Below are 12,125 nucleotides of genomic sequence, written 5' to 3' on the forward strand. Positions count from 1 at the left end.
ATTGAAAAAAATTCCAGTTTACATTTTTAAATGAGCCTGTATCGAACCCTTGTGACAAAACCATTAGTTCAAGGACAATTTGCGTATATAATTGATCTTCATCACCCACCTTGTTTCTGAATAGATATATTGTTGGGTTCAAATAACTTCATGTCACAGACAAGCAGAAGGACAATCCCAAGATGGCAAGACCCTCTTTAGCTTCAGGGAATTTTTTTTTTTTTAATTTTACTAAATTTGTGGCAAGACATTGATTATGGACAGAATTTTACAGTCATAAAAGCTTTTTTCTTGTCTGGATAATAGTTTGATCATACTATGTTTCTACTAAAGGACTTCTAAAAGACTCTGTGGGAGCAGACATGGGAATAAGACACAACCTCTGTTTTTAGGAAATCACAGTTTAGGGTAGAACGTGGACATGTTAACGTACGTGTGAAATAACACATTGTAGTAAGGGCATTTGAGATTTAATTAAGGAAGAGATTTATTTAAGGGAAAAACATAACCAGAAGAGATAATAGTTGATTGGAACCTTGAAGGATAGGCAAGAGTCTACCATAAGAATTTGAATTTTGTCTGGTAAGTTTATTAATGTATATGACAAGACTTCAAACATAATTATTAAATGAAGAGCTAAGAAGATGCTGTGCTGCTTTTCTCCCCCCGACTCATTTGTCTTCCCTAGTTTTTTTTTACAACAGCCTTATCAAGTTCCTAAGGCTACTAGTGCTTTACAAATAAAATACAGACCCGAACGAAGCTGATCCAGTAAGCAGAAGATATGAAACTGTATTCATTCTTCTGATTCTAAGGTCTTTGTTCTTTCTACTCTACCTTCCTACTCCCTCACCCTTCTTTTGAACTTCCTGACCGTTCCTATCACAAGGTGAACTCAGAACAGATACCCAGCAACAATTACTTATTGATAAACAGAGGCATATAGTTTTGATGCCAAAAAAATTCTTTTTATTGGAGTAGAGTTGCTTTACTCTGCTGTGTCAGTTTCTGCTGTACGGCAAACTGAATCATCCATACATAAATATATATCCCCTCTTTTTTGGATTTCCTTCCCATTTAGGTCACGACAGAGCACTGAGTAGAGTTCCCTGTGCTATACAGTAGGTTCTCATTAGTTATCTATTTTATATGTATGATGCCAAATTTTTTAAAAATTTATTTATTTATTTTTGGCTGCGTTGGGTCTTTGTTCCCGCATGCAGGCTTTCTCTAGCTGCGGTGAGCGGGGGCTACTCTTTGTTGCGGCGCGCAGGCTTCTCATTGCGGTGGCTTCTCTTGTTGCGGAGCACGGGCTCTAGGCACTCGGGCTTCAATAGTTGTGGCTCGCGGGCTCTAGAGCGCAGTCTCAGTAGTTGTGGCGCATGGGCTTAGTTGCTCTGCGGATGTGGGATCTTCCTGGACCAGGGCTCAAACCCATGTCCCCTGCATTGACAGGCTGATTCTTAACCACTGCGCCACCAGGGAAGCCCTGATGCCAAAATTTTAATACAGATTTTCCAAACACTCCACAGCCTCTAAACTGGGCCTTTATCCCTCTTAAATACTTCCTCAATCAGGGCTAAATTGCTTGCTTGTATGAAAACAGAAGTATGTAAACTTTAAGCAGCCAACAGTGCCCCTTGTTGAAGAATCTCGCCCTGAGCTCTTGTCAGAGGAACGTTAGAAGCTGGAAGGAGAGGAGTGTCCACAGCCCCGTAGGAATTTCTCAGATGTCACTTATCTCAATGACGAATACTCTCAATGACTCTGTAAGTTTTCTCTGCAGCCCTAGCTCAGGGTGTGGGAACTTCTGGTTGCCCACGTGCTTACTTTCCAAGGTTCCAGGTCACAGCAGGGATTCTAATTTCCATGACTGCATTCATGCGTCCGTTGAATTACTCCTTTCCAGAAGGAGCTGAAAACTTTTGATTCATTGTCAAGGTTTCCCAGGTCTTTGTATTTCAGCACACACCTATGAGTAGTCGACTGGCAAGAAGTGGGGTGGTGACTGGGGAGAAATTCTCTGCCTTGAATTCTTGCTTCCCTTTCAAAGATATTCCTAGAACACTCCATTGACCCTTTGTGCTTGGGACGATGAAAGACATTCCTGGGTGGGCTGGTGTATTTTACACGATGTTCTCAGATGCTTTCCATGAATGACTCAGGCAAGTGTAAGCTGCATAGAATTCCGGTGCAGAGGAAGGGAGAGAGCAGTACTCTGCTCAACCACGGGTGTTCTCCTTCTGAGCGAGCTGAGTAATGCTGTGCTGAAGATGACTTGTCCAAGGAGAAGCCAGGGAGTAGGAGTCAGGCTCTCTGACTTTAAACGTCAACATAAATGGAACAAATATGGGCAGGTGATTTAACTTCTTTGGGGCTCATTTTCTAATCTGTGAAGCAAGAAAATGAATACCTATTTGCCCATTTGTAGTGATGGGAAAGGTTAGGTGCAAAACCAGGCTGACCAGTATTTATTGACTGTTTGGTGAAAGAAGAGTGGCTGAAAATACTTGCAGTCATTAGAAAAGGTGCCTGAAGGAAAAAGAGATTGTTCAACCCATGTTTAGTGTCTGGTACTAGGGATATGGTAGTACCATACTACACTATGGTAGTACAAGACACACAAAAATATGGCAAGATGTGCTCTTGCCCTCAAGGGCTCACATGGTAATTTAAGAGATAGACATTGAATAATTAACTGTGCATTTAATTATACAATTAAAATTGTGGTAAGTACCACAAAGAGGATTATGGTATTAATATATGAGAATAGAAGAAGACTTAGTCTAGTCTCAAGAAGCTGTTCTATATGGGAGTGACATTTAAGTTGAATTATGAAAGATGAAAGGTAAAGAGGGAAGTGGCAAAGATGTGGGAGGTGCTTTTAGGAAGAAGAGGCACTGCATATGCAAAGGTTTGTGAGGCAGGAAGGCCCATGGCAGGAATGTGGAATTGAAAGCAGGCCTTTGGGGCAAGAACAAAAAGAACGAGGGATGGGAGAGTGGTATCAGATAAGGCTGAGAGCTAGGTGGGAACCAGTCCAAACAGGGCCTTGTGGGACAAGGTAAGGATTTGGAATGTTTATCTTTAGAAAAATGGGAAGCCTTTACAACCTACAGATCAGAGAAAACAATTGCAAACCATATCTTTGATAAAGGGTTCATTTCCAAATATATAAGGAACTCCTACAACTCAGTAGTAAAAAAATGAATAACCTAATTAAAAAATAGACTTGAACAGATCTTTCCCCAACGAAGACAAACACATAGCCAACTGGTATATGAAAAGCTGCTCGGTGCCACTGATCATCAGGGAAATGCAAATCAATACCACAGTGAGGTATTATTTCACACGTTAGGGTGGCCATTATGAAAAAAAAAAAAGACAAGTGACGGTGAGGATGTGGAGAAATTGGAACGCCTGTACTCTGCTGGTGGGAATGCAAAATAGAGCAGCCACTATGCAAAACAGAATTGAGGTTCCTCAAAAAATTAAAAATAGAATTACCATATGATCCAGGAATCCCACTTCTGGGCATTAATCCAAAAGAAATGAAATTAGGATCTCCAGGAGATATTAGCACTCTCACATTCTTTGCAGCACTATTCATGGTAGTCAAGATGTAGAAACAACCTAAATGTCCAACTACAGATGAATGGATAAAGAAAATGTGGTATGTACATACAGTGGAATATTATTCAGCCTTATAAAAGAAGGAAGTCTTGTAATATGTGGCAACTTGGACAAATCTTGATGACATTATGCTAAGTGACATAAGCCGGTCACAGAAGGACAAACACTGTATGATTCCACTTATATGAGGAACCTAAGACAGTCAAACATACAGGAGTAGAGAGCAGAATGGTGGTTGCCAAGGGGTAGGGAGAGGAGACAATGGGAAGTTGTTGTTCAATAGGTATAAAGCTCAGTTATGCAAAATGAGTAAAGCTTAGAGATCTACTGTACAGCATTGTGCCTGTAACTAGCAATACCGTGTTGTACACTTAAAAATCTGGTAAGAGAGTAAATCTCATGTTAAATGTTCTTACCACAGTAAAATTTAAAAGAAAGAAAAAAAATAAAGAAAAATGGGAAGTCTTTAAAGTGTTTTAGTGAGAATGACATAATCAGATTTTTTTTATCACACTGAATTCATGCTGGAGGATGAATTACTGAGGTGTGAGTGCATGAAGGGGGGCCAGAAAGGATATTTTGAAAAAGAGACTTTCCGTTCCTTCCTGCTATGGAACAGGAATCCAGTGTCCCCATTCTGGTGCCTTTTTTCAGGCTTGACCTCTTGAGTAGATTCTGAAATTTTTGTTCTCCTCTTTCACACCCATAAGACTTAATTTTCTTATATTCTATTCTTTCCAAACCTCTGTATGGTAAAGAAAATATGATTACTTCTTGATATGATCTTGATGGGAGATACACTAACCTTCCAAGTAATGTAGCTGAATTCTAACAGTGCTGTTATTATCTTTCCTGATCATCGCACATTTATGAAGCAAATATAACCTATAAAGAAAAGTCAAGGATAGATAAATAGATGATAGATAGATCAATCATATCAATTAATATGCTTTTAGCTGCAACAAACAGAAATCCCACATAATAAGAAGGCTTAGGGCAGGGTAGTTCTAGGTTGGTTCATTTGAAGACTCATCATTATTTTAGGGATCTAATTGTTTTTCTTTTTGTATTCTACTGTTCTCAAGCTCTCTTGATGGTGCAGAGCTAGATGTAGCACTATTACTAGCATACCCTATCATTCCAGATCCAGAAAAAGGGTTCATCTCTTCCAAATGTATCTTTCTGAGAGAAGAAATCTTCCTCAGAAGCCTCCGCTGACTTTATTCATGTCTTATACTAAGTCATTCACAGGGGAATGGGATTATTATGAATTTCAACTATTAACTAAATTATCTTAAACTTATTAAAATTCTCATCCTAGGACTGGAATTGAAGGCAGGCTTTCCTGAAGCAAGAGGCTTTCATGGTCCCTCGATAGAATTAGGATCTCTTATTAAGGGAAAAGGGAAAATGGTTGTTGGTGTCTAGAACATCAATAGTGACAGCCTCACACATAAAAATTAAAGGTAAATCACAGAGCAATTGAGCAAATGAAGGATCTCAAAGTGTTGTCTTCAGAACTGCAGCATTAGCAACACCCGTGAGCTTGTTAGAAATGCAACTTCTCCAACCTATTCAGGGCCTGCTGAAGCAGAATGGATGGCCATGGGCCCAGCAGTCTGTGTTTTAAAAAGCTTACAAGGATGGACTTCCCTGGTGGCGCAGTGGTTAAGAATCCGCCTGCCAATGCAGGGGACGTGGGTTCGAGCCCTGGTCCAGGAAGATCCCACATGCCGTGGAGCAACTAAGCCCGTGTACCACAACTACTGAGCCTGTGCTCTAGAACCTGCGAGCCACAACTAATGAGCCTGCATGCCACAACTACTGAAGCCCGTGCGCCTAGAGCCCGTGCTCTGCAGCAAGAGAAGCCACCGCAATGAGAAGCCTGCACACCACAATGAAGAGTAGCCCCCACTCGCTGCAGCTAGAGAAAGCCCACGCACAGCATGGAAGACTCAATGCAGCCAAAAATAAATTAATTAAATAAATAAAAATTTTAAAAAACTATAAAAAAAAAAAGCTTACAAGGGATGCACAGAAAAGTTTGAGAAGCACGGCTATAGAATTAGAGAACATGTTAGAAGGTTGTGTCACCCACAAATTGGCACTTGCCATTGGCACTTGCCATCTACCTCTATAAGGTTTAAATTATGAGCCACTGCAGCTGCTGACCTTCAACACCCCCTGAAAGGAGTTCAGGGTGGAGATCAGACATGAGGCACTCTGCTCTGGAAAAAACTGGCAGAACAGGTCTTCAGATAGATATTTTCAGGACATGATTTTATGAGCCCAATTCTTGCATCTCCTCATATCTAGAAAAGCACTAAAATCCTTCACGGTGACGACTGCTCCTTGTGACTAGCAGAAACCTTCTGCAAAAAATGTGTGTTTGATTGCATGTACTCCCCCTTCAGCATCACATATATACTAACCTTCCCCCCTACTTCTTTGGAGCAGTTTCTCAGAGCTATCTGAAATGCCGTCTCTCGGGCTATAGTCCTCATTTTGTCCCAAATAAAACTTAACTCACAACTCTCACACTGTGCATTTTTTTCAGTCGACAGTTGAATGACACCAAGCAAGGAGTTGAAAATATCAGGCAGGGGTGTGGGAGAGAGATCAGGACTGGAAAATGTGACAGGCCAATGAAAACACAGGCCTTACTTCATACCTAGTAAAGGAGACATTTTGCAAGAAAGCCATTTACCATCCTCTAAATCATATTACCTTTCTTATCTACCGGTTGCACCCATCCTGACTGCTGGAATAAGACAAATGGGTAAAGCTAAGAAAATATCCTGCAAAAACTATATGAAAAGGAAAGTATAATAAATAATTCATTGGGAACAGTGCCCAGGCATAAAAGAATTTGTGTAAGTTTAGAATTTGGGAAATTGATCGTGATTTCTGGAACATAAATATGGAAATGAAGACACAGAATGGTTGGAAGACATGCTATTTTACAGATCCAGAATAACAATTATAGGTTCTTTTTCTGGACATTTCCAGAATGATGATCAACGAAGAACACTTGATACGGCTGCAAACAGCCAGCAAATAAATCTATATAGAGATTTATATTCTAAATGGGAAATACTTTTGTGAAACTGAAATGTGGGGAAGGGATAGAAGTTTTCCTGTCCATTCTTTACTTCTAGGAGTACATGTGGAAGCTACACATCTGCTCCGGATGTTGCTCAAAGGAACGTGGAAGCCTGGTTTGTAGCAGGTTGAAGTGTTTTAAACATGAAGTGTGGGAAATAATAGCACAGTTACCGTCACGAAGGCCATCCTAGGCCAGTCACGTGGAAAAGAAATCCAAGGGCCTCAGCTGCCTGGGCAGATCCCAGCGCCGTGGCCCACTGCATCTAACCACAAAAGGCCAGCTTCGGAAGACAGGAAAGGGGAAAAGCAGGGTTCACAAGGGGATTGTTAATACTTCCAAGGTAAAAGAAAAACTAGCCAGGCTTCACGTAACAAGAACAATCATTTCCCAAAAGCACCTGGGCTAACTTCAACTCTATGTGAAGTGTACTGTACAAAATTAGTTTGCATATTATTTGGTGTTCTCTCTGGCCTTCTTTATTTTTGTTTTTTTTGTGGGGGGGGGCGGGTTCAAGTAAAAGGCTTTTAATGAAGGTTTTAGAATTGAAGAGCTCCACGTTTAGGATGTATCATCTAACACCTCAATGTTCAGAAAGCCTGACTAAAAGAAACCAAACCAAAAGCAACCCACTCAGCATTAACATACAACTCTTTTCTTTTAGTTGAATTTTACTTTAATATAGAATGAAAACAAAAACAAAAGCCCCAAACCCTAATAGGTTAAAACAAGTCAAACAACCATTCTACACAAATAAAACCTTCACAAAGGTCAGCCGAAGTAATCTAGAGCTAAAACTGAATTGTGCAGATTTTCAATGAAGTCACCAGTCATGTAACATAAACAAATTATTTACACACTTGCAAGCCCTCTAAGAGATGTGCCTCAAGAAGCATTAACCTTTGTTTGTTTGTTTGTTTATAAATTTATTTATTTATTTCTGGCTGTGTTGGGTCTTCGTTTCTGTGCGAGGGCTTTCTCTAGTTGCGGCGAGCGGGGGCCACTCCTCATCGCGGTGCGCGGGCCTCTCACTGCCACGGCCTCTCTTGTTGCGGAGCACAGGCTCCAGACGCGCAGGCTCAGTAGTTGTGGCTCACGGGCCCAGCTGCTCCGAGGCATGTGGGATCTTCCCAGACCAGGGCTCGAACCCGTGTCCCCTGCATTGGCAGGCGGATTCTCAACCACTGCGCCACCAGGGAAGCCCCTAACCTTTGTTTTTTTCATGTGTCATCCTGAAGACTTGCACATTTTATTTTTCAGATCATTTAACATTTTTAATAGAGTGCGTTCTCTACCAAGTGGTAATGCTTTGGTACTATTCATACATGATTGCTCATCCTAAAGACTGGACATTTCCCTGAGAGGAACTTTGATTCTGCTTTAGAATTGTCATATAAATTAAAAACTTTATCAAATACCAATATGGAGGGAGGTGACACAGTATGCGACATATGCAGTCAAGTTACCTCTGTATATTTAGAAATTACTCCTTCAAGATATTCACACTAGAGAGCTTAGTCTGTCCTGCTTAATATTCAGTAGTACAGGTCTGAATCATCAGAACCTTGGCAACACCTTAATATTTCAAAGTTATTAACAACTACCTCTAGGGGCAAGTCTGTGTTTACTGAGTTATGACAAATTTATTATAAAGAAGGAAAACAAGTGTAGCCAGCCATCTTAAAAAAATGTCCCAACCACTGCTTCTCAATATAGAAAGACTAAAACTACATACATTTGTCATACAACAAATCTCATCTCTGTCCCCTGAAATTCCCCTAATTTCATTCATTAGAAGGGGATTTTAAAAAAAAGACTTAAAGAGCACCTTACAGCAGCATTCAGCTTTCCTATGAAATAACTCAGCATCTTAAATATTATGTACACTTCGTTTTCTCTTTTAGTAAGCTAGATACTGGCTTCAGAGTTTGTGGAACTGGAAGGAAAACAACACACTCAAAACTACTCTAGAAATCTTCCTTTGGCAGAATAGTAGGTATCCAAGTTAAAAATAGGAGGGTCATTTTGTTGCTTTGTTTTCCAAAATGTAAATCGTTTTTTGTTCCCCTTCTACATAAACCTCAGTCACCACTCCTGAGTGGAGATGGGCAGAGGCTCTGGCCCCTGCTCCCCTGGCTTCCCAGCAGCTGCTTTCTTGTTTCTGCAGCAAGGCTTGAATAGACGTATGTCAACAAGGACTTCCCCCAAACGGCCTTTATAGATAGTGCCGCAGCGTATTTTCTGTCTTTTCTAGTACGTGAGATCTAAAAAGGAAAACACTGGCGTTCTGTTAGAGCCAGAAGCCATCTCTGTATCTGAGCCATCAGCTGACTGGTTACTATAACAAGGAGATTGAGCTGGAGAGGCACCTAAGGTGGTACTGTGAACATCAGAATGGTGACATTTAAATTCCTTCTGCAGTTTACAGATCTGGTTGCTTTTTATCTTGTTTCCAGATAGAGTTTTCACTTTCTTTGGTTTCCGTGTAGTCTTTAGACTGGGTCCTGCCCTTGCTTCTACCACATGATTCCAGTTTTTTTTTTTTTTTGATCCTGCTGGCAATTTCTTCCATCTTTTCACAAGCAGGACACCGGCATTACAGATGTCTCCTGAACGAGTCTCATGTAACCCAAAACAGCTCTGTAAGTCCTTTTTATAGCGTTAACTGTCAGCGAATCGAGAACTGGAGGATTTAGCTCTGCAAGTATAGCAGCCCTCTATACTTCCCTACACCTTTGGCTTGCGAAAACCAAACATCATTTCTTCTGGGCAATAGTCTTAGTATGCTTTGAAGGACACCAATAGTTCCTCCAATGTAATAACTTCCCCAATTCCACTTTCTAGATTCCTTCTGGGTAGTAAAGTGTTTCTTATATTCAAAAATACCTTTCAAAACTCAAAATGCCACTGGATGGACCCCTGGGCACGCGACGACCGAGACAGAGGCACCCAGACAGCAAAGAGAACAGCTCCCGGCGGCTCGGGGGGTAAACGCAGCATCTGGGGTGGGAGGGAGAGTTCCGGCGGAGAGCTGCCCGCCGGGGCGGGGCGGGCCGGGGCGGGGTGGCCGGAGGGAACCGCGTCCTGAGCCGCCGCCTCCCTGCCCTGCGCCTGGCCCTCTTCTTAAGCTGCGGTTCTCAGATTTGAGTGTGCATCACCGGGAGGGTCTAAACAAAAGCCCAGCTTCCGATTCAAGGAGGTCCGCAGAGGTGCCTGAGAATTTCATTCTTAACAAGTTAGGCTGTTGGTTCAGAACCACACATAGAAAACCACTGAAATACTATTTAAGATTCTTGAAGTTAAACTATTTTTTTGGTTTTTTGTACTTTCCACTTCTCCTTTGATATCCCGTCATACACACATACACACACAAACACACACACACCATAAGACCTAGAAATTTTTCCGTAGTATAGTCCAGGAATCTTGTGATAATTGATTGCTGAAGACAGCTAGTGTAACACCAGCTCTGTTACCCCTCATGCCGACCACCCAGTATACTTATAACATTAGAAGGGCAAAGAAGGAAGGCCTACAGGTGTGATGATTCTTTTTTGTTTACCAAACAAAGGAATGGGAGCGTCTTAAAATTCAAGCTAGAACATAGGTATTCTACTAGGAAGCAAATAAGGAAAGAAAGACAAGCCGTAACCAAAAATTAGTTTTTTTGGTAGTTTTAGAGAATAGCATGCAACTCTAACAGAGAAATTGGATACATGATGTCCTGGAAATAAAACTGACTAATAATACATTAGAATTGGAACAAGCTGTGAGACCTACGTTTATCAATATTTCAAAAAGGATAATCAGTTTTACTAAAGACAGCTGAAGCTGGACCAACTGAAAAAAGGGGGACTAGGGTATGAGGTTATAGTCATTTTCTAATGTTTTGATTCTATAGGTTTTCATTTGGAAGAAAAACAGTTCACAAACTATGTGTGTGAAGATTAGTATTGCAGAGTAATTTTAAGTTTTAAAATGTATATACATTTTTGAAAATAAAATTTATTTTATTCCAAGTATAAAAGAATAAAAAGATGAATACAGTATTTCTGGAAAATTTTTGGAAAATTTAAAACTAAAATTTTAAAATGTTTACCCATATTCTCACCTTACAAATACAAGTTTTACTATCTGGCTGTATTTTAGTCTTTTTTCTAAGCATCACTTTTACATAATTTCGATACAAAATTGACACATAATTTTTACAATGTTTCTTTTCCTAAATATTATAATGAGTGTTTACCATTAGTCAAATATTTCATTAGCATATTTAATGTCTAAATACACATTCATAAAGTATCACAATTTATTTAAATTTCCTTTATTGTCAAACACTTTGTTTCCCCCCCTTTTTTCCCTATTGTAAATAGTACTACAATGAGTACATTTGTACATAAAACTCTCTCTGTATTTAAGATGATTTTTTTTGGATAGATTCCCAGGTTTAGAATTACTTGTCTCAGGCTTGGACATTTAAAAGACCCTTTCTACATGTTGTCAAATTATTTCCCAAAGAGGCTATAACACCTTTTTTCTCTTTCTCACTAGCAATACTCTATGTCCAGTATTGAGCACTCTAAAATTTTTTATCTCTGCCAATTTGATAAGAAAAAATTCTTGTTTTGTTTTTATTTGCATTTCATTGTTTACTAATGAACTGAATCTTTTTCATGTTTGCTGATGAGAGACATTGTCTCTTGTATGCATTTCCTAACACTTAATTCAGTTAATTTTCAATTATATAAATATTTTCATATTTATTTATGAGAAAAAATGAGTATGGATTTTAAGAATTTTTAAGAATATAGATTTTTAAGAATTTAATACAATAAAACCTGAAGATACATAAAACAATTTAGTTGGTGTTAGAGAACCGAGTATTATACACAGAAGAGCTTGTGGTTTCAATTTTCATCTTTGGAGCTCAGATTTCAGTACTGTTTGAGGAAAATAATTTCAAAGTGAAACAATTGTCACATTAGGATAACTATATGCCAGTGCACTTGAAATCTTCCCAGCCTAAGCATAACATCAAAGGCGTGGCCGATTTAAAGACTGTCACCCTCAAATGGAAGAAGTTTGCTCCACATTAAATGGTTTATGTTCTTTCCTTATGATCAAACTATTAGGGGGAGAGGGTCTAAGTGTTCAGTGCAAACATCCTAAGTAACTGCCCCACCGTTTCCCAAACCCTTCACTGACCACAAGAATGAAAACATCTATCAATCCATTGCTTACTAAACACTGCCTGGAAGAAAGCAAGCTTGTTGATTTTGGTAGGTTTTCAAATTTCCTTTGCCTGCGGAAAGGTGACAGAAAGGGTGTCAAAAAGGCCAGTGCAACACCTGGATATGAACTGCATCTGGAAACCACTTTTTTCAAGATT

At 39.8% G+C, this 12,125-nt stretch overlaps 1 pseudogene; it reads right to left on the bottom strand.

Moving 5' to 3' along the window:
• Positions 1–8,821: 8,821 nt before the first annotated feature.
• LOC103011859 (SIN3-HDAC complex-associated factor-like) lies at positions 8,822–9,508 on the bottom strand (annotated as a pseudogene).
• Between the last annotated feature and the right edge of the window lie 2,617 nt (positions 9,509–12,125).

Source organism: Balaenoptera acutorostrata, chromosome 18, assembly GCF_949987535.1.
Source record: "Balaenoptera acutorostrata chromosome 18, mBalAcu1.1, whole genome shotgun sequence".
Taxonomy (NCBI): domain Eukaryota; kingdom Metazoa; phylum Chordata; class Mammalia; order Artiodactyla; family Balaenopteridae; genus Balaenoptera; species Balaenoptera acutorostrata.